Below are 27,829 nucleotides of genomic sequence, written 5' to 3' on the forward strand. Positions count from 1 at the left end.
TGTTCTAGAACATTCCATACATCATCTGATATTATCTTCACAGCAGCTCTATCATCCTTTGCCCCATTCTGCAGAGGGACAACTGAAGTCTGAGAGTTCACACACAGCCAGGGTCCAAACTCAGGTTCCAAGTCATGTTCTTCCCACCACTCTGGCCCACCCTCCTTGGATGTGGGTCTAGCACCAGAGTGTTGAGGCAAGCTCTGATTCTGCATTACCTCCTCCTTGTAGACAGAGGACCAGCAGGTCTCGGACTCTTGCCCTCAAGTGACCCTCCCACCTTGGCCTCTCAACATTCTGGGATTTCAGGCTCAGGGCCCAGTCCGATGCAGACAAGGAAACCAGGCAAGAGAAACTACTGAGTTTGGGAAACTTATGCTTTGAGATCCTCTCCTTTCTTCAACCAGAGGGAATTTTTACAGATAAATTTTACATGGATTAAAGAGTTATTAATACATACTTTTTAAAAACCAAGGCAATCTAAAAGAGAGACTTGAACAGTCACCAAATCTCTGGAGGAAAAATGTCTTTTATTAAACTTAGAAATGATTGATGAAATCACAAAGGAAAGATTAGCAGGTTTGACTACAGAGAAATGTACATTTTCTGTATCAAAAAAAGACTGAAAAGGGGCAAGTGGGAAAAATATTTGCGGCATGTAAGGCATATAAGTTAAAAAATTATCTGCTTTTATTTATGCTCTTATCTCCTTCCTAAGATGTTTTGAGGAGGATAAATTACATAAAGAGTCCATACAAACTGCTAATTACAAACAAAAAGTCTTATATGTATACAAATAAGCAAGGAGCATAAATGAAGCAATTTACATAAAACAAGTCATAACTAGAAATAGATTTACAGAAAACTGTGCAGGCTTGCTAATCACCAAAGAAATGTGAAGTTAAGTGGAAAATTTAACTTGACACCCAGAACTCATGCAGGTGTGATAAAATAGCCCCATACATTGCTGATCTGAGTAAATTGTTACAGTTCTCAAGGAAAATAATATGGCAAAAGATAGTAAGAACTATAAAAATATTTTTTATATTCAACAGTAATTTTGCAACTGGGAATTTATGCCCAAAATTCAAAAATGTGAAAAGACTTACTTATGTGTACAAAAATCCTTGTTGCAAGCGATTTTTTTTTTTGAGATGGGGCCTCCATCTGTCACCCAGGCAGGAGTGCAGAGGTGCCATCTTGGCTCACTGCAACCTCCATCTCCCAGGTTCAAACGATCCTCCCACCTCAGCCCACTTGCCCCCCCCCCCGCCATGTAGCTGGGACCACAGGCACATGCCAACACACCTGGCTAATTTTTTGTATTTTTAGTAGAGACAGGGTTTTGCCATGTTGGCCAGGCTAGTCTCAAACTCCTGAGCTCAAGCGATCTGCCCACCTTGGCCTGCCAAAGTGCTGGGATTACAGGCATGAGCCACCGTGCCCAGCCTTCATTGCAGTATTTTATTTTTTTTTAAAGGCAAAACCTTAGAATGACCTAAATGTCCTAAAGTAGGAAAATTATTAACTGAAGTTTGTCTCATCCATTTAGTGGAATACAATACAGCATTGAAAAAAGAAGTTTACAAAAATGTATGGCAAATAAAAATGCCTGTGATGGAATGTTAACTTTAAAAAGTAGAATATATAGCTGCAGTATTCAGAATATATAATTCGTAGTATAAATATAACTATGTGAAAAAATGCACGCATACAAATATGTGAAAGGCAGGCCTTCCCCCATTGTGTGCAAAAGATGGGGTACAAATGGAGACCACATGCCAAATGCCTAAATATTAAATAATAATAATTCAAGCTAACGAACCGTCAAATCAAATGTTTCACCTTTCTACCCTGTGATACATTAAGATGCATACTGTAATCCCTAGGATAACCATTAAGAAAATAGCTCAACAATTATAGTGTAAAAATGAACAAAGAAATTAAAAAAGTTTGCTAGAAGAATGTATGTTTAACATAAAAGAAAGCAATAAAGGAGCAACATAGAAACAAAAAGCAGACATGAGACATGTAAAAAAATAAAGGGCAAAATGATAGATATAAATCCAGTAATATCAATAATTACTGTGATTGAATGAATGCTTGTGTCTGCCTCTCCCCACAAATTTGTTTGTTGAAGCCCTAATTCCCAATGTAATGGTATTTGGTGATAGGGCCTTTGAAAGGTAATTAGGTTTAGATGAGGTCATGGTGGTGGGGATGTGTTGGGATTTGTGTCCTTATAAGAACTGGGAGAGAGACCAGAGGTATACCATTTGAAGACACAGCAAGAAGGTAACCTTCTACAAGCCAGGACTAGAGCCCTCACCAGGAACTGAAATTTCTAGCACCTTGATCTTGGACTTCCCAGCCTCCAGAACTGTGAGAAATAAATGTCTGTTGTTTAAGCCCCCCAGATTATGGTAGTTTGTTATAGCAGCCCAAGCTAACTAAGACAATTACATGAAATTATAACAACATTATTCATAATTACTCCAAACTGGAAATAACCTAAATGTCCATCAAGCAGTGAATGAATAAACAATGTAATACTAGCCAGCAATTAAAAGGAACAAACTACTGATAGACACTTCCATGTGAACAAACTTCAAAAACATGCTAAGCGAAAAAAGCCAGATGCAAAAGATGAAATGTTATGTGATTCCATTGACATGACATGCCCAAAACAGACAAATCTACAGTGGTTGGTGGGGGCTGGCAGTGTAACAGGATTGACTGCAAATGGCCACAAGGGGTTATCGGGAGGTGATGGAAACGTTCTGTCTAAAATTGGATTATGACCATTGTTAGGGTGATGAACAACCCTGTAAATTTACTAAAAATCATTGCACATTTAAAACAGATGAAATATATGATACCTGAATTACACTTCAATAAAGCTGTTTTTTAAATGCTAAAATTAAAAAATATTGTATACTTATGATACCATCAAGAAATGAAAAGACAACTCATTAGCTGTTTAAAGTACATGCATGTTTTGTCTGTGACATATGGTTCAGCTGGGTGCATTTTCTGTCTTCTTATAACACACTGCTTCACAAACTTTTTCTTTAAAATCCAGATAATAGATACTTTTTTTTTTTTGACCTCTGAACTTTTTATTGGCCTCCTGCTCCCCAGAGGGTGCCCTGCTTCTGCTGGCTTAATGTCTCAGAACTTTGGAATCGCTGGTCTCAGACACCACCTAGCCATCCACTATCTGGCAGGTTGGGGTCTCTGGATGGTTTGCATGGAGTTGCTGCTGTCCAGGTCTTCACCAAGATTGAAGACCTCTACATCTTCCAGCAGGCGGCAGTAGGTGGCGATCTCAGTCTCCAGCTTGATGTTCAGCAGGGCCTCGTAATCCTGGGCCTGGTGCTGTCCCTCTGCCAGGGTCTGTGGCAGCTCTGACTCCAGGTGCAGCAGGATCCCATTGAGCTGCTCCATCTGCAGGGCGTAGCAGGCGCCCACCTCCCTCAGGCTGTTCTCCAAGTTGGCCTTCAGATTTCTCATGGAGTCCAGGTTGACTGCCAAGGACTGAACTGTACGTCTCAGCTCCGTGAGTGTCATCTCAGGAGCTCCAACCTTGTGTGGTGACCACTGTGGTGCTCTCCTCAATCTGCTGAGATCAGTACTTGCCCAGCTCCTCTCGGTTCTCCTGAGCCAGCTCGTCATATTGGGCCCAGATGTGTGCCATGATCTTGATGAAGTCCTGAGATTTGGGGGCATCTACCTCCACGGTCAACCCAAAGCTGGCAATTTGGGCTTGTAGGCCTTACTTCCTCCTCGAAGTTCTTCTTCATGAAGAGCAGCTCCTCCTTGAGAGCCTCGATCTCTGTCTCCAGCTGCAGCCAAGTGACATTGGTGTCATCAATGACCTTGAGGAGCCCATGGAGGTAGCTCTCCACAGACTGGCACTTGGCCAGCTCTGTCTCATACTTGACTCTAGAGCCATCAGCAGCAAGACAGGCATTGTGGATCTGCAAAACAATGTGGGCATTGTCCACAGTATTTGCCAAGATCTGAACCCTTAGGTTCTCGATGGTCTTGAAGTAATGGCTCCAGTCTCTAATCTGGGGTTCCTTCTTCTCCAGGTGCTCCTGGATTTTGCTCTCCAGCCTCCGGTTCTCGGTCTCCAGGCTCCTTACTCTGTTTAGGTAGGAGGCCAGGTCGTTGTGCAGGCTTTGCATGGTCTCCTTGTTCTGGATTCCCCCCATTCCTGCCAGACCCGCAACCATCCCTGCTGCCAGACCCCCGGACCCCATGCCACCCTGGAAGCTGGTGGAGCAGGACATGGAGATCTGGGAACCGGAGTCTGCGGTGCCTTCATAGATGCTGGCCACACTGCTGACCAGCTGGGCGCCATAGCTGGGCACCTGGACAGAGCCCAGGGACCGGTAGTTTGGGGAGAAGGTGGAGCAAGTGGTGAAGCTCCTGCTGTCCAGGGAAGAGAGCAAGACGACAGGACTCAGGCTTTGCCGACAACCAATAATAAATACTTTCAACTTTGCGGAGGTATCTATTGCAAAGACTCAACTCTGCTGCTGTTGTTCAATGAATGAGTGTTGCTGTGTTCCAATAATTTTTATTTACAAAAACAGGTCACTGGCCAGAGGGCTGTAGTTTGCCAACCCCTGACAGTGTTTCCCACTGAGAAAATCACACAAGAGCAAATGCAAAATCTACATTATGCTCATGTTCCTTGATATACCAATCATGTTGGAACAGGTTCTCCTTTTTTTTCCCTCGACCTGCAACTGTCTTGATTGAGTTATACAGGTTCTCATTTTCAAAACAAGCATTATGAGAACAGACTGAACTTGACTGGCTGTTATGAGAGGTAAGTGACCTCGTGCCTATAAAGTCCTAAGTCACTGAGAGATTGGTGGTCCATGGATGTTAGTGATTATTATTCGCTATGTTTTACGGTTGTTGTTGGCATTACATTTGACTATTTATGTGAAACACTTAGAACAGTGCTTATGGCTGGGTGTGATAGCTCACGCCTGTAATCCCCGCACTTTGCAAAGCTGAGGCAGGTGGATAACCTGAGGTCAGGAGTTCGAGACCAGACTGACCAACATGGATAAACCTCGTCTCTACTAAAAATACAAAATTAGCTGGGCATGGTGGTGCATGCCTGTAATCTCAGCTACTTAGGAGGCCGATGCAGGAGAATCGCTTGAACCTGGGAGGCAGAGGTTGCAGTGAGCCAAGATCATGCCCTTGGACTCCAGCCTGGGCAACAAGAGTGAAACTCCATCTAAAAAGAAAAAAAAAAAGACAGTGCTTGCAACTTAGTTATTTTTTAAAGACTCTTTTTGGGAGCAGTTTTAGGTTCATAGCAAAATCATGAGGAAGGTGCAGAGCTTTCCCATATACCCCCTGCCCTCACACATGCACAGCCTCCCTGACTACCGACATCCCACTCCTACCCCCAGAGTGGTGCATTTGTTATAACTGATGAACCTACAATGACATATCATTATGCAAGGTCTGTATGTTACACTAGGGTACATTCTGGGTGCTGTACATTCTATAGGTTTGGACTAAGTATATTGACGTTTCCACCATTATAGTATCATTTGGAATAGTTTCACTGCCTTGAAGATCCTCTATGCTTCACCTATTCATCCCTCTCATCCTGCTAAGCCCTGATAACCACTGATCTTTTTACTGTTTCCATAGTTTTGCCTTTTCCAGAATGTCATATAGTTGGAGTCATTCAGTAAGTAGCCTTTCAGATTGGCTTCTTTCACTTAAAACCTAGTAATTTAAAAATAAACGCAGCCATCATTTTCATCAAATCCAAGACCTATATTTTTAAAAATTGTGGTAAAATGCACATGACGTAAAATTTACCATCTTAATCATTTTGCAGTGCACAATTTGGTAGCAGTTAGTACATTCACAGTGTTATGGAGCCATCACCGCTGTATAGCTCCAGAATATTTTCATTATCTCCAAAGGAAACTCTGTTCTTCTCAAGTAGTCATTCCCTATTCCTCCCTCTCCTAGCCTCTGGAAGATATTTAAAGAAAAAAAATCACTTCTCCAAACGTTTGAGATTTCACAGTGCTTACAATCAAAATCATCATTTTTTTTCGGGGCATGGTCTCACTCTGTTGCTCAGGCTGGAGTGCAGTGGCACACTCACGGCTCATTATAGCCTTGACGTCCTGGGCCTAAGTGATCCTCCCACCTCAACCTCCCTGGCAGCTGGGACCATAGGCATGTACCAGCTATGGTCATGGATGTACATGACCTTGCTAATTTTTGTATTTTTTGTAGAGACGTGGTTTCTCCATGTTGCCCAGGCTGGTCTCAGGCAGTTGACCCACCTTAGCCTCCCAGAGTGATGGGCTTACAGGCATGAGCCACTGCACCCAGCTCCAAAACATCTTATAATCATTGTTTATCCTGTGGCGGTCCCACATAGTTGCCGTTGCCTGAATAAGCATAAATTTGGTCTTTTGCTCTTTACAGCTATGAGTTCTTAAAGAATTCATAGTTTTGTGCATTCCTAGATCTTTTATGTGTTGAGTTTAACTGACTCTAAAGTGCCTTCAAGAATTCTATGGCTCAACAAAGAAATGAAAATCTGTTGAATGTGAAGAAGGACATGAAACAAAGCTGCAGGGCATAAACTCAATGTGAACGAGGCAAACATTCACCAACAGAGACACCACCATAGTCTGTGATTCTTCCAGAGTCACAATCAGGTGCTTTATGGGACAGGAAAGGAAGAGGTAAATAGATGAAGTTGTGCCATGTTTTGTTACTGAAATATGTCCGAAAAGATGGCCTGTCACATATCAAGCAAGGCAACCAAGGGCCAGAGAAATTGTGAAATCCCTTGGAATAGCTAATGAAAAATTTCAAAATGAAGGGAGGTTGGTGTGTCTGGTTCATGTGTCATGTTGAGGTATTATGATTGAGTTTAACGGCAGTATATTTTTTCATGATGGTACATAAAATTAAAAATTGCATACTAGAATTGATAGCATCTTAAATGATAACATAGTATTATAATCATCATCACATTGCATTTTATTTCCACGTACTTGTCCGTTTCTCCTACTGGATTGTCAATGTTTTGAAGAATAGGAATTTCTCTTATTTGCTACTGTACCCTCGGTGCCTTGCCAAATGTCTGGTGTGTAGCAGGAGCCAACAAATGAACAAACGGAATTCATTTGGGAGATGAAGCTCACCAGTTTAATTAGTCTTAACACCTGGTTTTAAGGTTGCTGTGAGAATTAAATGAAAAGCAGCTTTTTAGACCTTGCCCATTATAGTGCTTGGCACAAAGTAAGTGCTCAATAAAGACTCATTGGTTGGTTGTTGTTTTTGTACCAGTTAGGATAGTATTTGGCTAAAGTGACAGAAGACCCAAAATAATAATGGTGTAAACAAGAGAGAAGTTGATTATTCCTTCAGATAAGCAAAGTGTGGAAGTAAACAGCCCAGGTATGGGAAACTCCATGACCATCAGGGTCTCAAGTTCCTTAGTTGTATTGCTGTGCCATTCTCACACATGGCATCCACATTAGAGCCCAAAATGGCTGCTTGAGCTCCAGCCATCATGTTTACATTTCAGATGGAAGGAAGTAGAAAAGGCCGGCAGAAGAATGGTACCTCACCATTTATCAATACTTTCTCAGAGTCATCATGACAATCTGTTTACATCCCATTGATCAGAACTTGACTACATCTAACAAATGGTATCTGGAAAATTCAGGCTTTTGTATAAGCAGCTTTGTGCCTAGCTAAAATTCAGGAATTTCATTGGTAAAGAGGAAGGGGAGAGTAGATGTGCAGGGATAAGTCGGCTCTGCCAGAATTGTTCAACTTCATGGTGCTGACTACAAGCCCAACATGGGCTCTAAGAAGGCTTGTTCCATTAAAGCAGTGGAAGACTTCCAAGTGGAGATGGGCATGAGTTGGGCTTTGAAAGATGTAAAAACACGGAAGGGATAGGTAAAGGCATTTCAGGCAGGGGAATGGCCAAACAAAGGCCCCAGGGCTGGGAGGCACAGGTGTGCCTGAGAGTGAATAGGGTTGTTTGGTCGTGTAGGGGCTTTGTGTTGGGAGGAAAGGGGCACTCAGATGGTAATTAGCTGGGTGTCAGCCCTGGAAGTGGGGGTCAATCCTGTGCTATGTGAGCAGCATGGAGTCACTTAGCCCTCTGAGTTTTGCTTTTGTCCCCTGTGAAATGTGCACAGTAATGCGCCTGCTGTGAAGATTCGACAAAATGAGCAAGAGAAGCCCTTTGTAAACTGTAAGTTCCCACACACTTTAGATGTTCAAAAAGCAAGCAACTGTTATCACGACAGAGGCCAAAGCTTGGAAGGGGAGGGCTTGGAGTTTGCACCTCCTCATGCTGGTCCAGGTGGCTCACCACTTGCGGATCCCGTTGGGTGGGCATGGGATGTGGGTGGTGATTGAGAGACTTGGGGGCAGAGAGACAGCAGCCTTTGGTGGGGACAGACAAGGCACCTCCTAGGATGGGAGACAGTGACGGGAAGAATTGGGGGAGGGCAGACCTGGATCGTCCCAGTGCCCGTTCTGCTCCCACCCACACCAGGAAGCACCATGTGTCAGGGTCCCGTGCTAGCCAGGGCCTTCTCCTGGACCTCCGAGCCTACTGTAGTCAAGTCAGTAGGTTGCTAGGCTCTGGAGCAGGTACCTCCTTCACATCACTCTGGGAGTCTCTGTGGCAGAAGCCAAAGGCCACAAAAGGTGATGGTGTAAAGGGGTGCAGAGTGCAGAGCAGAGCTGACTTTGGTCCTGGAGCCTCACCAGGCTGCTGCCTTCCCTGCAGAGGGGCCAACCAGGTTGCTATACTATACCATCTTAGTCATCTTGGGCTGCCATACCAAAATCTGGTAGGCTGGGTGGATTAAATAATAGGAGTTTATTCCTCACAGTTCTGGAGACTGAGAAGTTCAAGATTATGGCACTGGCCAATTCAGTTTCTGCTGAGGGCTCTCCTTCTGGCTTGCAGGTGGCTGCCTTCTTGTTACATTAGGGTGCACTTTTGGTGCTGCATATTCTGCCACGAACAACAGGCCTGTAGCCTCCAGTTAGGCAATTGTAATATCTTAGACTGGACCTCCCACAGCCATTTGCAGGGCAATCATACCAATGTCTGCATCTATCGTGGCATCAATAACAGTTTTGTAGCCTCACATGGTGAGGCAGAGAGAGCACTCTGGCTTCTCTTCCTCTTCTCATAAGGGCACTAATCCCATTATGGGGGCCCCACCCTCATGACCTCATCTAAACCTAATTACCTCCCTGAGGCCTCAGCTTCAAATACCATCATGTTAGGGATTAGGGCTTCACCTAATCCCCAATGTATAATCCATAGCAGACATCTAATTACATCTGGACACTTGATGGAATTTGGCCCAGGGGCTCCTGCTATGTCCCTGTGCTTGCCTGTCCCTACAGGACATACCCTGACGACGGTGGGCTTTTGCTCTAGAAGTGTCAGGCAGGGGAGTTGCACCAGGGCTGGTGCCTCTGCTGAATGCACACAGACTGCCCTGGAGGAAGGAGAGTGGCAGCTGCGAGGGTGGGCAGACCGTGCAGGTGCATGTCAAGCCCACCAGGTTTTACTGTGACAATGAAACCACACTTGCCTTCTCTTTTCTTTTTTCCATGAGATTGCTGCAAAGTGGGTTGTCAAGGGGAGAACTCTGGAGTGGGAGGAGAGTCCGAGAACTGGTCAGAGAGAGACAGGACAGAGAGGCACAGAGTGAGAGGGAGGCAGAGAGTGGCATGAGGATCTGGAGAGAGTTGGGGACACAGGCATAGACACAGAGAAAGAAGCAGCCAGAGATAGAAAACAGAGGGACAAGGTGGCAGAGATACAGAGACACAAGGAGAGATGAGGTCTGCAAAGCAGTGCAGAGAGCACCTGAGGCAAGTGAGGCAGGACTCGAAGGACAAAGAGGAGGGGGAGGACGTGGCATCGGGGGTGGGGAGGCAGACAGAGGACTCTGAGGCCTCATCCTTCTCAGAGGCCCCTTCCCCAACCCAACCCATCCCGAGAAGCAGAAACAGGAGCATCCAGGGCAGAGCCACCCACTGGTCCTCAGGTAACTGTCAGAGTGAGGCCCTTGGCACTGGCCCTAAGCTGTCGTGGGGAGTGACGGGCTGCTGTGGCACCTCCCTGGAGCTTCCCTGGAGCAGGGGAAGATAATGGTGTTATTCTTCATAAACAAAGATGGTGACAAGGGAGGCCAGGGCTCACGGCTCCTCTGAGATCAGCTGGCCTAATCCTCCTAGTGTACAGAGAAGGGCAGGTCCTTGCCCCAAGGCCACCAGCCCAGTCCATCTCTCCATGCCCGTTGGCCGCCTCACGGTGTCTCTCTTCTGACTTGCCCGTGTCTTTCCTGTCTTATCTCAGTGGCTCTCACAATAGCCCTGAGCTGTGGGTAGGGTTGTTCCCATTTTACCAGTAGGAAAACTGAGGCACAGTAGGTGACCTGCACAAACTCTGGCCCTCTGAGGCAGAGCTGGGCCCAGCACTGACAGGGGTCTGGGGTCCTAGCTCAGCACTCTCTCCACCGCGGCTGTGATGAGGTGGCTCATCTTCCTTTGCAGTGGCCCACACCAAGCTAACATCCCCAGGCTTCCCTCCCCACCTCTCAGCCTCGTGCAGACCCTCCCTGCTGTGGCAGAGAGGGTGGTCAACTCTGAGTGGAGTGCCGACTCTGTCTCTCCAACTGGACCAGTCCTTCCTCATCGGAGAGACTCATTCCTTCGGCAGAAGTCTTCTTTTCCATGGGCCACTCTTAAATCTGTCCCCGCTTCCTCACCCTCTGCCCCATACCATCCTCAGTTCATGACACCTCAGTGTGGGGGAGTGTGTCAGCCACTAGCCATCTGTGGCAGGAGGCTTTGGGAAGCCACAGCACAGTGACGCACGGGCTGATGTGCAATGAGAATAGTTTAGATCTGAGTTATCCTTCCGAGACTGGAACACGTGGCTGCCAGAGGCCAGAGGGCACTGTTCCCGAAGAGGGGAAAGGAAAGGGAGAAGTGTTGAAAGGGCAGAGAAGACAGCAGGGCAGGACAAGGACAACCTAGCAGAATTCGAGACATCCTCAGGGCCGGCCTTAGCAGGCTGCTGTCCTCTGATGCTCAGGGTCAGTCCCTCCCAGGCTCTGAAAGCCCATTCTTGCCCTCCCAGGACCCCCGCTCCCAGCACCAGCAACACATTTCTATATCTCCCGATCTTCCTGGGTGGCCCGTTCCACCCCACCGAAGTGGGCCTGTGAGGCAGATTTGTCCCTCACTCCACTAGGAGATGTGTGGGAGGCAGGGGCAGTCCCATTTCCTCATCCTCTAGACTCCAGGCAGGGGACCCCGGGAACAGGACAGCAGGACCCTGAACTCATCAACCACCTGCAAGCCTGGCTGTCTGGGTAGGGTGCCCAAATCCTGTTGTGGCCAGCTGGACCAGGGCCCTCGCACAGAGAGCACCTGAGAAGTCAGGGTGGCCCAGAGGAGAGGTCCAAGGGTGGCTGGTGAGCAGCCAGAGAGGGACCAGGGATGGCTGCCCTCCCCTGCAAGGCAGCCTTTTGTGGAGAAGAGACAGATGGGTGTCGGGGTCGCTCAAGGGCTCTGCCTCCAGGGCTTTTGCAGAAGTGCTTCCTTCCCAGAGGGACCAGATGAAACTCAGTGACCCGTAGAACAACTGCTTCCCTCAATGAGCCTCCAGTTAGCCACCACCTCAGACAGAGTTCCCTAACGGGGCAGAGTTTCTGAGCAGGCCATCAGGGAAGAGGCCAGCCCCCTCCTAATGGCTGTGCAGTTGCCTTCCAATGTCTGGTCTAATCCCGTGGAGCAGGTTGAGGAGATGGTTTTGCAAATCACCTGGCACCGGCGTAACAGCTTTATGTGGGGCCTTTCCTCTAAGGAGCTCCAAGAGAGGCAGGTACCAGAGCTCCTCGGGATGACACATGGCTACCAGGATCTCAAGGCTGGATTTCTTGATTTATTCAGTAAACATGTATTGAGTGCTTGCTGTGTACCAGGCCTTGATAATGCAGGGGACATAGAGTCCCAAGCCTTGTGGAGCCTTAAAAGTAGCCCATGATTACAATCAGATCGGGGAGAACACGGTGTTCCAGGAGCTCCTGGAGGCCCTGACTCAGTACCGGGGGTCGGCGGAGATCACCTTAGAACATGGACACCTGAGACCATGGCCACAGGATGTCAGTTAAGCAAGAGGGGCAGGGAAGAGCCTTCCAGGTAGAGAGAATGGCCTTGCAAAAGTGATGGTGCTTCCCAGAGAAGGCTCCCAGAGCAGGTGCTGGAGAGAGAGGGGCGAAGAGAAACGCAGGAGCCACTCGCACCGGCCTTGCTGGCCCAGCGTGTTTATACCTGTCTCCACTCTAGCCAGAATTTTTCTGGGCCTCCAACTCCAGCAGGAAACCCAGTGGGAAAGAGTTATTTCCTACCCTCAGAGAAGAAAACAAAAGCCCCAGCAATTTCTTCCTAACTCCAGAATGTCAAAGTTGACTCACGCTGGTTGGGTCAACTTTGACATTCTGGAGTTAGGCTGATGAGAGACTTTTCTCTTTCAAAAACAGTGCTTACTGCTTTTCTGTTTAGAAAGGTAACACATGCCCTATGTAGCAAAGTGTACAGAGGAAGGTGAAATCGCATAGAATCTTCATGTGGAGATAACCAATAAAACACTTCGTTTTTCCTTCCACTCTTTTTTTTTTTTTTTAAAAACATGCACTTTTACATTTGTTACATAGCTGTGGCACAGCGGTACATGCGATTTGTTACCTGTCCTGTTCCCTTAATGTCTGTTCTAATGTTATTTAAAAATTCTTCTTCTTCTTCTTCCTCTTCTCCTCCTCCTCCTCCTCTTTCCCTTCTTCCCCTCCTTCTTCTTTTTTGAGACAGAGTCTTGTTCTGCCGGCCAGGCTGGAGTGTAGCGGCAGGATCTTGGCTCACTACAATCTCCGCCTCCTGGGGTTCAAGTGATTCTCCTGCCTCAGCCTTCTGAGTAGCTGGGATTACAGGCACAGGACACCACACCCGGCTAATTTTTGTATTTTTAGTAGAGGCAGGGTTTTACCATGTTGGTCAGGCTGGTCTCAAAGCCCTGACCTTGTGATCCGCCTGCCTCAGCCTCTGAAAGTGCTGGGATTACAGGTGTGAGCCACCGCGCCTGGCCAAATTCTTCCTTTTTAAGGGCTGTATAGTACGCTGCCATATGGCTGTATCATAGTTTACTGAAGCGCCCTCCTGGGCACTCTTCTCCCATGTGGCTTTTCCTGGACTTTTCCTAGGGTTCCCCCTCAGGCCACAAGACCCCAGCAACCTCCGGAACAGCAGTGCCAGAGCCAGCCAGGCTGTGGAGTTACCTGGGGGGTTTGGGGAACGCTCACAGGCTTCGAATAAGAATTGAGGATGTGGGGCTGAAAGTCTGCGTTTTAAAAAAATCTCGGGTGCTATGAAGCCACTCCCGGGTCAGCATTTGGAAGATGTCATTTCAAAGCCTTCTAGGCTGCATAGCACCTGCATAGCCACATGGAGTTGAAATAGCTTATTTTAAATTAGACAAATCATACCTATTTTGCAGAATTGTTGGGGAAAACAGAGGTATGGCTTGTGAAGCTCAGGGTCTGTCATATCTTACGTGCTTAAAACATTGTAACTGCAGTTGTTATCATTCCAAGCAGAAGCCTTTGCACTGTGTCCTGCTCAGATGGACACTGTCGGTTCCTATACCCATCCTGGGAAGGGCTTTCCTGCCTTAGGACCCAGTTCTCCTCATTCTCTTTTGCATCAAATACAGAATCTATGCTCACCTTTTCACGAACACACCTACTGTAGGGCAGTCAATAGAAAAAAACATCAAGCTGGGTGCGGTGGCTCATGCTTGTGTAATGCCAGCACTTTGGGAGGCTGAGGTGGGAGGATTGCTTGAGGTCAGTAGTTCAAGACCAGCCTGGGCAACAGAGTGAGACCTCATCTCTACAAATAATAAAAGTTAAAAAAATTAGCTATTGTGGTGGCTCACACCTATAGTCCTAGCTACTAGGGAGGTTGAGGCCGGAGGATTGCTTGAGCCCAGGACTTGGAGGCTGCAGTATGAGCTATGATCATGCCATTGCATTCCAGCCCAAGCGACAGACAGACTCTCTGTCTCAATAAAAGAAAAAAGTCATAACATGTTGCCCGTGAGTCAGAATATGTATAATTAGGACTGTTCCATATGGCATATGGTGTTAAATGGCCAGGAAGGACCTGCGATGGGGAAGAGGTTCTGAACAGATGGCGAACGGCTATTGGAACCCCTCTTCCTATCTAATCAAGGAGGGGGTAAAACTTCAGAAAGAAAAAGAGGGAAATTAACCTTTATGAAAGTGTCAGCTCCAAGCGGAGTGTGGTGGTTGCGGTAGCAGCCAGTGGTACAAACTGTTATTGGTTGCTGATGAGCTAAACACAGACATTGAGAGCAAGCACACAACAGTTTTACAGCAATCTGACATTGATGGTACCACAGTACCCAAGTGTGTGATCATTTTTTTGGAAATTTTTATTGCATTTTACAAAAGCATTGATCTGTGACTGATTACATATTTTAAACAGGAATTCTTCACCACAGCGAGCTTGAAAGGCACTGGTTTAGAGACTGGTATTATGAGATCTCACACCACCTCGGCAGGGTCTTGAATTAGGGGCTCCATCACTTCTCCTCTTGTCCCTCTCAGGAAGACAGCACCCATCCCATGCTTGCTTGCCAGGCTTCAGCCAGAGGAAGGCAGTCCTGTTCCCAAGTCCCCCATCCCACACCAACCACAAGGCATGGGTCAAGACTTCTCAGGTAGAACCCGGGCAGAGTTTGGAGGATCTAGATTTTCCCAGGAGGACAGGGGCGTGAGACCCCCAGGACAGACTAATGTGGGGGGCTGGCATGTTCCTGAGGCCTCAAGGGAAGGAAATTCCCCGATGACTTCTGCCCTTTGTTTTATAGTCACCCCTCCGCATCAGGGAGCTTCTCTTGTGTCTGATCTCAGTTCTCACTGCTGGAGTTGAAGTCCTTGACTAATAGTCAAGCCCCTGCTCCATGCTGAGGCTGGTGCTAGCTGCTCTGGGGGCACATGCAATGGAGATATTTTTGTTAAGCACTTACTCTGATTAACTCATTTACTTTTCCCGATGATCTCATGAGATAGGTCCTATTTTTATCTTCATTGCACAGGAGAATCTCAAGGAGGTTGGCGGTAAGGGACTGGCTTAAAATCACACAGCTAATAGGTAGGTAGGCCTCCAGCCCACCCTACTCCAGGACCCGAGCCCTGAACCACTGACTGATGCGGTGGACCTGCTTTCGAGGACCTTACAGTCTAGTTGGGTCTGTGAGAGCCTTGAAGAATCCCAGAAGAGGCGGGTCGTCCTGAGTGTGTGGCCCAGGAACCTAGAGGAAGGAGGGACACTGGGGAGGAGGCAGCCAGCCCCAGGCCTTGCTCCTGGCTCTCCATCCTCCCCTGGGAGGATGCTCATATCCTGTGTTTCTGCCTTCTTCCTCCCCAGATGTGATCTCACTCCTCCTCTCCCTGGAGGCCCCAGAAAAGTGGCTATTGTTTCCTCCCACACAAAGAGCCTGGGGACCCATGAGACCCCTCTCGCTCTGTCAGGGCAGCTTGTGTTCCCAGTGGTGATAGGGTTGGGTGGTGCCCCTCAGACTCCCAACTACCCTGTTTGTGTTTTTCCTTTGAGAATGGTCTGCATCAGGAATCTAGAGGAAAGACTCTTGTTGGAGTTCTTCCTCGTTCCCATTCTCCTGTTTTCCTGTCCCCTACTTCTGGTATTCCCTGCTCTTTGGATGGGGCAGAACAGGGTAGAGCAAGTGATATCAGGAGAGCCCAGCCAGTATCCTGCTGTCCTAAGCTCTCAGTGGAGCGTCACTGAGACTCTCAATGTGCTCATCCAGTAAAGCAGTGTACGAGGATCCAATAGGTAATGGCTGTGAAAGCTCTGCTAGCTCTAAGGGGCTCTGCCTGGTTCGGCTTCCCTCTCATTCTAGACTTACTCAATTCTTGCAGCTTCCAAAGCTTGGCTCAAGTCCACTGCCTCCAGGAAGCTCTCTCTGACTACACAAGTCTGGATCCAGTCCTCAGCCTGGTGGGATGATAGTTCACATTAGTGATATGAGGCTGTGTTCCATCAGCCCTAGAGAGCCGTGGGGACACCAGGCAACCTTATCATGGCCCCGGGTTGGAATTTGCCATGCTGCTCCACAGCACCAGGCCCCACACAAGCTCAGGCTTGCTCTGCTCAGAACTTCTCTGCTTTAGGGCTTGGTGGTTTTCCATGTTTTTCACCTGGGCTCACCAGCTATGGGGGAATCTAAGTCTCGGGGAGATGGTTTTAGAAGAGATCTTTGTTATTCCCACCACAGTGGTGAGGAAACTAAGGAAGGACCTGGGCAAGGTCACGAAACTAGTTTATGGATTGCAGAGTCAGGACTCAACCTGGGTTCTGATGCTCTCAATACACCCCAGGCTGCCACATTTGCCCAGGGCCTGAAGAAAGTCACGCGCAACACAAGTGTGTGCACCTGGGGCTTATTCGACCTCTCAGTGGGCTTTTGCCTTGTCTTTGCTTCACCAGCTCCTCCTCCTGGCATTCTCAACCTCTCCCAGAACCCTCCCACAGCCTCACAGGGAGCCAGGCAGAGACAGCTATGGCTGGAACAGACCCTACACACTACATGCATGGGGATCCCAGGCCACAGCGGGTGGGGCTTTGCTCTTGGCAGGACAAACAGTCCTGGTTCCGAAAGGCCCCAAAGGCCAGGACAGAGTTTTAAATAGCCAGTGACAGGCCAATTGTGAGGCCCGGTTTAAATTAGTTGTCAGGGCTCCATTGAATCAGGTTTAATTGTTGGTTGGTGCTGAAATGATGAATGAGATGCGGCTTTAAATAGGAAGCATAAGTGTTTCAACCTCACCCTGGGCTGGAACTGCAGGCATGATCTGGTGTCCTCTTATTCAAAGAGTTCCCTAGAGGAGAGGAGGCAAGAGGATGGGTAGACTGAGCGGCCTGGGCTGGCTGGGGCTGCTGCACCTGTTTCTGGGTGGTCTAGTGTTCCAGGACAGATAAAAGGGTCACCTGTTGGAGGCTCAGGGAAATAAGGTCTTGATAATTCTATCAGTCAGTCCTTCTTCAGCCCATCTGTCCACTATTTTCCTTACCATCCTTTGACCTAGGATGCTTATTCCCACCTGTGCCTTTGCAGGGGTCCCAGACCAATCTTCGGAGAGTTGACAGAGGAAGTGGCATGAGAAGGCAGACAGAAAAAGTCCACCATACTTGCGAGTTCCTACATTTGGACCTCACTCTGTCCCTCATCAACTGCTTGGCTTTGAGAAGTCACATGAGCTTTCTGAGCCTCAGTTTCTACATCTGTGAACTAAGACGAAGTTTGCCCTACCTCCCTCCTCCAAGGAGCTGTTGAGGGATCAAGAGCGCTAAGGCGGGGAAGGAGCTGTGAAAACTGTTATCATGCCATTACTGATGATCAGCGATCAGTACCTCCCCTGCCCGGCCCTGGGCCAAGCTGGGGTGAAGGGAGGGTGGAGTATGAATGGGGAGAGAAAGCCCCCAGTGTGCCTTCTGCAGCTCCCTACTGACCCCCAGCAGGTCACTGCCAACTCAGTGGTGGTTTGGTACCTTCTCCAGGGTTGCTGGACAGTTCCAGTTCTCTGGGCCAGGGCGGGGTTCCCCACCCACCTCTCTCATCTGGGGCCTGCCTGGTAGGTTCCCCCAGCTGCATTTTCCACTTCCAGCTTCCTCTAACCCTCACTTGGAGCCAAGTGGGGCAGCCAGAAGAGAGGGCAAGAGAAGCCCCACAGAGCCAGGTTGTAACCGCCAGTCTTCTTGGTAGAGGAAGCTGGAGGGCTGATTTCTGGGTTTGCCTCTCAAATCTGGAAGAATGGCAGCAGGTGGGAACCAAGGACCAGCTACTGGTGACGGAGAGCTTGGCAGCTCTGAGAAGGCACTGGAAGCCTCCACAATGGTGTTTCTGGGGCTCAGGGCTGTAGTGGCTGCTGCTAGTAACATCCTTCTGAGAGAGCCAGGGAGGGGCCCTCACACCCATGTCAGCCGGCTCCTGCACCCCTGGCCACACCAGGCTCAGCAGAGTCCTCCCCATTAAGCAGGCAACTGTCCTAAAATGCCATGTTCCTCATGATGTCACTCCCAGAGGTGGTTAGCAAGCCCCTGTGGCCTATGAGGTGGTGCCCAAGCCCCTGAGCTCACCTATGACAGTCCTCATGGCCAGCTCCACCTGTGGCCTTCCCCTCTCCCGTTGTACTTTCAGCAGCAGAGGGGTTCACCGAGCAGATGCAGGATTCCTCACTGGAGTCCAAGCTCGCATGTCATGTTTTTTTTTTTTGAGACAGCGTCTCGCTCTGTCACAGGCTTGCCCATCTTGTCTCTGCTCCCTCCCTAGCTGTCATCTGGCCCCAGCCTCCTCACCTGCTGGCATGAGGAATATTTACCTGCCCCAGAGCAGGGCCGTGAGGGGTTGGGAGGAGTTGGGAGATGGCCTCCTGACAGCAGCACAAGGTGCAGCTGAGGAGCTCAGGTAGGGCGTGTTCAATCTCCTTCCTCACCTTGCAGGCTTGGTGGGATTGTCTGAGGAAAGAATCTACAGGAGGAAATGTGCTGCTGCAAACTTTTAAGAACTACACAAATTCTGGCCTGAGGAATCCGTTTCTCCTGGATTTCAAGCAAATGGGTCTGTACACTCCAATAGGGCCTCCCAGGTAAGGGGTGGGCTGCATTCCTCCCACCCCCAATACCCTCTGATTCCCACCCATTTCTCTTCCACCCTCCAGGTCAGTGGCCCTGGGTTCCCTGTGGACACTAGTAGTCCTTTCTGCACCTGCACACCTTCTCTGTTCTCTGTCTTTGAGATGCATGCCATTTCATCTTCTACCCTCAACTCTCTTTCGACTTTTACCACCTCCAGGAATGGAAGATTTAAATCACCCTTGTTATATTGTAAAGGGTGGGAAGACTCCAGCTGACCCTAGGGTGCATGCAGAAAAGAGACCAAACAATTTTTTTTTTGGAGACAGAGTCTCACTCTGTTGCCCAGGCTGGAGTGTGGGGGTACGATCTCAGCTCACTGCAACCTCCGTCTTCCAGGTTCAATCAATCCTCCCACCTCTGCCTCCTGAGTAGCTGGGATTACAGGCATCCACCACCATACCCGGCTTTTTTTTTTTTTTTTTTGTATTTTTAGTAGAGATGGGGTTTCACCATGTTGGCCAGGCAGGTCTCGAACTCCTGACCTCAAGAGCCACTATGCTTGGCTGACTAAACACTTTTCTATTTCTATATTTTTTTCTTTAGCTCAAAAAAGTTTGTTGGGGGTGGGTAGTATGCTACAGAGGAGATGCTTTTGAAGAGAAAAACATCACAACTCTGAAAATTCTGGTGAAGGACAGAAAGCTCAGGAAACAGGCTCCCGAGAAGGTAGCCAGGGTGCTAGAGCACACATGACCTGCTCTTTGCAGTTTCTGAGCCCTCTCTGCCGGCATCACTGTGTGCTCCTCCCGGACATGGGAAGTGGCTATTATTGGAACACCCACTTGCGTTGATGGGGGAAACAAAAGTAGGTATTATAATTCCCACCCCATAGAAGAGGAGCCAGGGTTCGGAGAGGTTAGATACTACTGATGATAAAACAACGACAATAGCTACCATTGGCTGAGAGCTAATTACGTGCAGGCTCTGGGGGAAGTGCATTGGAGACATCTTCTCATTGACTCCCTTAGCCATCTGGCAACGTAGACACAATCGCCCCCATTTGATGGAAACTCAGAGACGTTAAGAAACAAGTCCACATTTAGGAAGTGGCAGGGCTGAGCTCTCAAGAGCACCCATTCCAATTCCAGGACAGGGATGGGGCAGCCAAGAGTCATCTGGGGCCATCTCCTCATCTCTGAAGAACAGACATGACCAAGGGCAGAGCTCTGGCTTGCTTTCTTTTACCTGGAGTTAGATTTAGGACTTATAGGACCCATAGATGAAAGTGACAGAGAGGCAGTTTTTAGTCCAGCCCCCAAAAACATTTTAGATGAGACTTTCCTTAGAAATAAGAGACACACAAGGAGTTCAAAATCTGGATGAAACTTCTACCTGGAATGCTATAGAAGAGACTCCTTCTGTGCCTGGGACAGACAGGGCTTGGTCTCAGAGCTGGAAGACCATATCCCAGCACTGCCAACGACCTATTCACGTCATGACCTTGAGCCGACTACTTGACCTCTCTGAGCCACAGTTTCCACATTTGTAAAAATGGGAAAGTAAGGCCTTTCCAGAAAGATGGTCGTGTGGATTTTGAAATATGAAATAACAGGTGCAAAAGCACTCCTGGCTTGGCCCAGGGTTGGCATCCAGTAAATACAGGCTGAATCTGAATCTAAGCCAGGCGGGGGCTGGGATCAGAGGACAGTGACAGTCCCTTGCCACTCCAAGTGTCTATGACTTTCGTCACCACACTGGCCATGGGCCCTGCTTATTGTATTTGCCACAGGTAGCCAAATGCCCAGGTGAGGATGTGCTCACAGGGCCGAGAAGAGATCTGCTAAGAGTTTTCAGTTTCACTTTGGCACACCATGTCCTTGGTTCAACTTCTTTTTGGAGAGGAGTGTGGAGAGAGGAGGGGAAATCTTATGATCTGTCTGAAGTGGAAAGAAAGCTCTTATCTCATTTCCTTCTCAGAGCTACATGTGATGGTGTGACTCGGCCGTGGATGGGTTGGGGAGAGTAACGGGAACTGACAGAGGCCTGGGCCACGTTCTCTAGTCCTCTTCCCACACAGGCGTCCAGAGAAGGGGAACTGGGCCCTCTTTGCCAAAATAAACTTGCATTGTTTCCAGCTCCATGAGTGGCCTCTAGTGAAGCCTTTGCCAAACCCTAAAAGGGAGGAAGTGGGGGAGGGGGCCCGGGATCGGGGAATGCACCCACCACCCCTCTTTCTCCTGACTTTCCAAAAACTCCATGTGGGCAAGCTCTAAAGTAAATCTCAGATAGCACTATGAAAATCTGGGCTTTTAGGGGAGAAAGAAAGAACAGGAACTCCCATTGGTTGAGGGTCTACTATGTGTAGGTACTTTGCTCATTAAGAGTCATGTTGGTGGGCGGGAGGCACATGTGGGTTCAACCCACATGTGGGTTCAAATTCTGACCCTGGCCCCATTTGCTAACCATATGACCTGGGCAGCAAAGAACTCTGAGCTTCCATTTCCTCGCAGGTAAAATGCTGCTGTTATGTAACAGCAGTACTTTGGAGAGGTGCGGTGAAGGTTAAGTCACGGATGTAAAGTTCTCAGCATAGTGCAGGGCATATAAAGGCACTCAATATACGTGAGTTATTATTGCTGTTATACAGCTGCTACTACTAATAATAACATTTTAAAACTTTCATGAAAATGCTAAGAGGTAAATATTCTTCAATAAACATGACAGATATGGGCACAGGGGGCTCAAGAGAGGCTGAGAACTTTTTCAGGGTCTGACGGTTCATGAGCAGGAGGCTCAGGATTCAAACTCAGGTCTGCCCGGCTTGAGGGCCCATTTGTGTTGCACCTGCATCTGAAATGAGGGCTGACTGGGGTTTCTGATACAGACGCCAAGTTGCTCTGAGGCTGGAAAACGGCAGAAACAGAGACCACGGGCATCGCTTTCATGGCCCAGCTGCTCCCCAGACTTCATGTGCTCAGCTAGTATCCAGCTGGGCCTGGCTGACCACCAAAGCCGAGGGTCCTCCTTGCCAGGCCTCAGGGCTCCTCTGTCTTTCAGCTTCCATCTGGAGCCAGCGTCTGCAGTGTGGGCCCCGTCTGCACCACTGGACCCCAGGCCCGGCGCAGCTGGCCTCCTGCTCCTGCACAGACAGCTTGTTGGAGCTGAGCCAAAGCAGCCTGGGATTGAAATCCTAGCTCTGTCCCTCACTAGCTTGGTGATGCTGGGCATGTTACTCTCTCTCAGCCTCAGTTTTTCTCATCTGTAACTCTGGAGCAATGATACTTAGTGAGAATTACAGGAGACAATGAAAATGGTAAGTGCTCTGAAGGTGTTAGCTCTTCCTCCTCCCGTTCCCTGCCTCTGGAAATGGGTGCTCCTGGCTCTCCTGCTCACTCAGGGTCATAAGGCTGTGGAGCCCCAGGCCGGGACCTATTTTTCATCCTGATATGTACTCTCTGCATGTCATCCTTAATGAAAAACGAATAACTCATGTGTTCATTTCATTAAATGCTGCCCCCACAAAAGTGTGGGCTTGTGCAATTCTCCAAAGACTGTCAGCTGGAAGATATCTCAGAATTCCTCGTAAATCAAAAGGTTTCATTTTGCTGCCAAGACAGTCAACTCTCTGCCTGAATAAGGCGGTGGGCGGTGCTGGGCTGGGATGGAGTCGGAGACTTGCCTGCTTGTCCGGGCTCTGCCAATTACCCACACAGGAAGGGAGCAGACTGCTTGTGACTCTGGCAGAAGAATGGGTGGCGTGGGGTGCTGGGTCCTACAGGGTCCTTCCTTCTCCTCCAGTTCTAAAATTCTAGACTTTGAGCTTCCTTTCTCCCTCTGCCTCTCCCAGCCCCCTCCCACTATCCTTCTCCCCCTCTGCTCCACCATCCTGGCATCTTCACTCAATCAGGTCAAATCAGCTCAGGGCAGAGTCTGCAGAGAAAAAGCATCTATGCCTTCCTGGTAGAGGATGATCTTCTAATGCCCCTTAGCGTAAAAGCTGCCCTCCTTAGGAGTGAAAAGAAGGGCAGCCAAAGTCTGTGTTTCTATTGTGGGGTCCAGGAAGAGCAGGGCATTTGCTCATGGAGCTAAGGATGGATAAATTTAGAAGTAAAAAGAGGGTTCCCCTCCTGCCTCCAGCTTTGGAAAGGGCTCCCAAGCCAGCCCAAAGGGGCTTTGTGGTCACCTAGTGGAGCAGGTTCTGGACCACCCAGGGGGGTCTGCACTTTGTGGGTGGCAGTGGGGTGGGGAGTGCACAGGGTGAAGGTCCCAGAGGAAATTGGGCCTCCTAAAAAAACACAATCAGAGCTGGTCTCTTGGGGAGGGGAGATGAGGGTTACGGAAATGTTCAATGTCTTTAACCCCGGGGTGTCTGACTGAGAGCAGGAGATAGACATCTCTTCTATATGTGGTATAAACAGAGACTACAGCGTATTTAATGATTTAGTGAAAGATTGCTTCTGAGTGCAGATGTTGGGAAAGAGAAGGAGACAAAAGAATGACAAGGACAGAAACAGAGACAGGCTGAGGGGACAAAGAGAGAAGTGAGGGGCCAAGGGGAAGGAAGGGAAAAGGGGACAAGAGGAAGAGAGAAAGGAGAAGAAGGAGGAAAAGGGGAGGGAGAAAAGCAGGTGAGAAGAAACAAAAACAGAGGAAAAAGAGTGAGGAAGGACAGTGTTTCCCAACACGTGTCATCCGAGTGCCGCCCTCCTTGACAAGGGGGTGGGAGGTGTGTCGAGCAGCCAGCCTGCAGGCTTAGCAACATCTCCACACCTAACTTTGTGGTCGTTGCTATGCCTGCCGCTCCAGTGCCTCCCCAGCAAAGCTGGGCTCAGAATCCACCCATCGACAACTCCAGGAACACTACCTAAAAAAACAAAGAGAACAGGTACCCTGGAGCTGTACAGGAGGTGGTACCCCCTGTGTGGCTGACAAATGCCAACAGCATAATAAGATGGGGACTTAACGAAGCACTCAAAATACGGAATGCGTTGTCCCATTCACTAAATCATTAAATATGCTGTAGTCTCTGTTTATACCACACCAGCACTTTGATGTTTATAAAACCACTCCATTCACCACGGGAGATTTAAAAAAAAATCCCTTCACTAATTCTGAAAATAAAACCCCTGGCCAGGCATGGTGGCTGACACCTGTAATCCCAAGCATTTTGGGAGGTTGAGGCGGGCGGACCACCTGAAGTTGGGAGTTTGAGACCAGCCTGACAGACATGGAGAAACCCCGTCTCTACTAAAAATACAAAATTAGCCAGGCATGGTGGCACACACCTGTAATCCCAGCTACTCAGTAGGCTGAGGCAGGAGAATCGCTTGAACCCAGGAGGTGGTGGTTGTGGTGAGCCGAGATCATGCCACTGCACTCCAGCCTGGGAGACACAGTGAGACTCTGTCTCAAAATAAAATAAAACAAAACTCCCTAAGGTGTCTGTCCATCCGTCTACTTGTCCATCCATTCATCTGGAGTCCATCCTTTCAGTGACCTTTTAATTGAGAAGCTACAGCGTTAGGCACTCTGCTTTACTGGTACAAGCATGAAAACTTCCCAGGCCTTGCCCCTGGGGGCTCATTCTCTGCTGGGGAAACACACTTAAGTAATTTATTATATACATAATTACAAGTAAAGTCATGAATAAATCAATTTGTCATATTCAGCATTCTGGGTAGAATAATAACTGTATTAAAATTGTTATCTGGGAAAAACAAGACAATGCAAAACAAACCATTACAGGTTATCTGTGACATAGTCCCCTATCCTTCAGCAGCAGATGCCCTGCTCTCTCCATCTCTCAACTGTGCCCTGATCTCTTGCTTGGCTAGTGTGCCCTGAGTTCAGAACCTGCATCTACGGTTTTATTTCCTCTTTTTATTTAAAAAATAAAACCATTTTAAATGTGTAAAACATATGCATCGTTTAAAGTAGAACTATAAAGCAAACATTAGCTGGGCATGGCGGCTCCCGCCTGTAATCCCGGTACTCTGGGAGGTCAAGCAGCAGGATCACTTGAGCCCAGTAAGTTCATAACCAACCTGCGCAACATAGCAAGAACCCATCTCTACAAAACATAAAAAAATTAGCTGGGCATGATGGCATGTGCTGGTGATACCAGCTACTCGGGAGGTTGAGGCTGGAGGATCACTTGAGCCCAGCAGTTGGAGGCTGCAGTGAACCATGATCATGCCACTCCAGCTTAGGCAACAGAGCAAAGCCCTGTCTCTAAAATAATAAATAAATAAATAAATAAGGCAATTTTTTTGACCACCCATGAGATAAATAAATCGACTAGAACATCACTAGTACCTGTGAAGTTCCTCACTACCAACATCACAGATCCTTCCCCAGTCAAATCTCCCTTCTTTCCTTCAGAGGTAACACTATCCTAACTTTTCTGTGAATCAGAAAATGTCTGATTGAACCTTGCTTTTTTTATGGTTTTACCATTTATGCATGCACCCTAAACAGTATTAGAGTGAATAATAAACGCCATTTGTAAGAGAAAAGTAGCTGAATCTCTGCAATTTCATACAGCTTGATATAGTTTAACCCACTAGTTTAGTTATTTTTCAAACTTGGGAATAAATATACTGTGTGCATTCTTTTATCATTCGCTTCACTTGGTCAGCATAGCTACAGTTTCATTGTATATATTTTCACTGATGAGATTTCATATATCATACAAGCTCACAGTTTATGCATTTTATGGTTGATGGACGTTTGAGTTGTTCCCGGTGTTAGGTCCTCACCAATGTTGTTGCTGGAAGTTTTCTTGTCTCTGGCGCACACATGCATGGGTTGCCCTAGGGTGTTTAGCAATAAAGTTGCTGGATGACATGGTCTTTACCATTACTAGATCAAGTCTGGTTGGTTTCCACATTGGCGGTACCAAGTTATACTCCCAGAGGCATCTGCATCCTTGTCATCTCTTGGTATTACAGACTTAATTTTTCCAATCTGGGGGATACAAAATGGTATCTTATTGTGGTTTAAATTTTTATTTCCCAGATTATTAATGAAGTTGAGCTGTTTTTTTGTTTCTTACCTATTTGGATTTCCACTTTTCAGACTTGTCTGTTCAAGTCTGTTACCTTTGAAAAACTGGTTTTTTCCCTTGATTTTTAGTTTTTTCTATGTTCTTCATTGGTTATGTGTAGTTCCAGTTTGTGGTTTGTTTTCATCTCTCTATCTCTCCCCTTTTTTTTTTTTTTTTTTGAGATGGAGTTTCGCTCTTGTTACCCAGGCTGGAGGGCAATGGCGCGATCTCGGCTCACCACAACCTCCGCCTCCTGGGTTCAGGCAATTCTCCTGCCTCAGCCTCCTGAGTAGCTGGGATTACTGGCATGTACCACCGTGCCCAGCTAATTTTTTTGTATTTTTAGTAGAGACGGGGTTTCACCATGTTGACCAGGATGGTTGGTCTCAATCTTTTGACCTCATGATCCACCTGCCTCGGCCTCCCAAAGTGCTGGGATTACAGGCTTGAGCCACTGTGCCCGGCCTGTTTTAATCTCTTTATAGTCCCTCCTCAGTCTTCTCTCTCTCACAAAGTTATTTATGATAAAATTCCAAACATATCCAAAAGTAGATAGAATAATATGATCAATCTCCTTGTACCTATCACTCAGCTTCAACAATCATAATTCCATGGACAATCTTGTTTCACTTACACCTTTTTAGCTTCTGCTCCTCTAGCTTCATTTTTAAGCAAATCTAAAACACTATTCATCATAAAATTTTGAGGATTTATCTCAAAATTTATCTCTCTTCATAACATAACCACAATACCAGTATGACACCTAACAATATTTTCAACAATTTAATATCACCAACTTTTATAATAACTTTTGATAAACAGAGGTGCTTAATTTTAATGCCAATCTACTTCATGGACCTATTTATTTATTATTTGATTGTTTGAGATGGAGTTTTGCTCTTGCTACCCAGCCTGGAAGCACAATGGCATAATCTCAGCTCACTGCAACCTCCACCTCCTGGGTCGAAGCAATTCTCCTGCCTCAGCCTCCCGAGTAGCTGCGATTACAGGTGTGTGCAACCAGGCCTGGCTAATTTTTGTATTTTTAGTAGAGACAGGGTTTCACTATGTTGGTCATGCTGGTCTCAAACTCCTGACCCCAGGTAATCCACCCAACTCGGCCTCCCAAAGTGCTGAGATTACAGGTGTGAGCCATCGTGCCCAGCTAATTCCTTACTTTTATATCTCATTTAAGAACTCTTGCTCTGAGACCACAAAAGTATTTGCTTCGCTCCTTTTTTTAAAAGGTTTATAGTTTTACTTTTCAATTTAGCTCTTTATTCCAAATGAAAGAGATTTTAGTATGTGGTGTGAAGTAGAGACTCATTTTTTCCCCTTTAGCTCTTTTTTCCCTCCAGTATCATTTCTTAAAAAGTCTTTTTCCCACTGCCCTATAATCTCCCATCAGTCATATATCAAGTATCCATATATGTGTGAGTCTGTTCATGTCTCTCTCTTCTGTTTTATTCATCTATTTCTCTATGGCTATGCTAATGTCACACTCTTAATTACTATGGCTTTATAATAAGTCATGATACCTGGTAGGGCAATTCCATCACCTGTTCTTATAATTATTGCACTTTCATATGAACTTTACAATAAGCTTACCAAGTTCTACATGCAAAAAATGTGTTGGGATTTTGATTGTGATGCATTGAATCTACATAGAAAGTTGGGAAAAATGGCATATTTACAATATAGACTCATTCATCCATAAATATAGTATGTCTGCATTTATTAGTGCATTCTTTAATGTCTCTCAATAAAGTTCAATATTTTATACAAAATCAGCACACATTTTGTTGGACTTATTCATAAATACTTCACTTGTGTTGCAAATGTAAATGATCACTTTAAAATTTTTTATTTTCTCAATGTTTATTGCCCATCTGTTGAAATAAACTTGTGATTTGCATGTTAATTTTATACCCAGCAATCATGCTAAACTCTTTTACTTGGTCTAATAACTTGGGATTTTCTATT

The 27,829-nt window shown here is 47.2% G+C and overlaps 1 pseudogene across 1 annotated transcript in view; it reads right to left on the reverse strand.

Annotated features, from left to right (window-relative positions):
- Positions 1–511: 511 nt before the first annotated feature.
- LOC100387179 (keratin, type I cytoskeletal 18 pseudogene) overlaps positions 512–27,829 on the reverse strand; it is a 137,683-nt pseudogene continuing 110,365 nt past the window's right edge. The window contains exon 2 of the transcript XR_013526633.1: positions 512–5,263. The product of XR_013526633.1 is annotated as a keratin, type I cytoskeletal 18 pseudogene (transcript). The remainder of the gene's footprint in view (positions 5,264–27,829) is intronic.

This window comes from Callithrix jacchus, chromosome 14, assembly GCF_049354715.1.
Source record: "Callithrix jacchus isolate 240 chromosome 14, calJac240_pri, whole genome shotgun sequence".
Taxonomy (NCBI): domain Eukaryota; kingdom Metazoa; phylum Chordata; class Mammalia; order Primates; family Cebidae; genus Callithrix; species Callithrix jacchus.